This window comes from Propithecus coquereli, unplaced genomic scaffold (genome assembly GCF_000956105.1).
Source record: "Propithecus coquereli isolate 6110/MARCELLA unplaced genomic scaffold, Pcoq_1.0 Scaffold480, whole genome shotgun sequence".
Taxonomy (NCBI): Eukaryota; Metazoa; Chordata; class Mammalia; order Primates; family Indriidae; genus Propithecus; species Propithecus coquereli.
In genome coordinates, this window is record NW_012150619.1 from 1,095,353 (window position 1) to 1,095,953 (window position 601).

Here is a 601-nt window from a genome sequence, read left to right on the forward strand (position 1 = left end):
CTTTGACCGACATCCAGCTCCATGTCGGAGACGGATGGGCGGGGGCCGTCTGCCTCAGCGCCCCCACCGGGTCTTCCCTGCGGGCGCAGGTCCCCGCGTCACCCACCTCTGTGCGCAGCAAAGCAGCTGGCCGCCGCCTGGCCCCGCCCCTCGGCCTTCAACAAGCCCCAGGCTCAGCTCCCAAGGGCTGCGACCACGTCTTTGTTTTTCCTTAGTCAATTTGAAAGTTACAGAAAAGCAAAGGGATAATTTAACAAATACTCTAGTATTCACAACCCGGGATTAATGGTTGTATCTGAATCATCATGTTCCAAGAAATATAATCTAATATAAAGAAAAATTACAATAAATGTAATTGTATATAAATACACTTAAAATATATGCAAATGCGTATATTAATTATATTTGTAAGCAAACACATACAGTACGAGTTACATCGGCACACGACATCACACGACAGCAAAGAGACGCCGACGCCCCTCACCCCCACCACCCCTTCCCACAGTCACAATGACGGGGCCGCGTCTTTCCCTTTCGTGCTTCGTGTTCTACATACGTGTCCACAGATAATGCACACACACAGACAGGTGGCCGGCGTGTC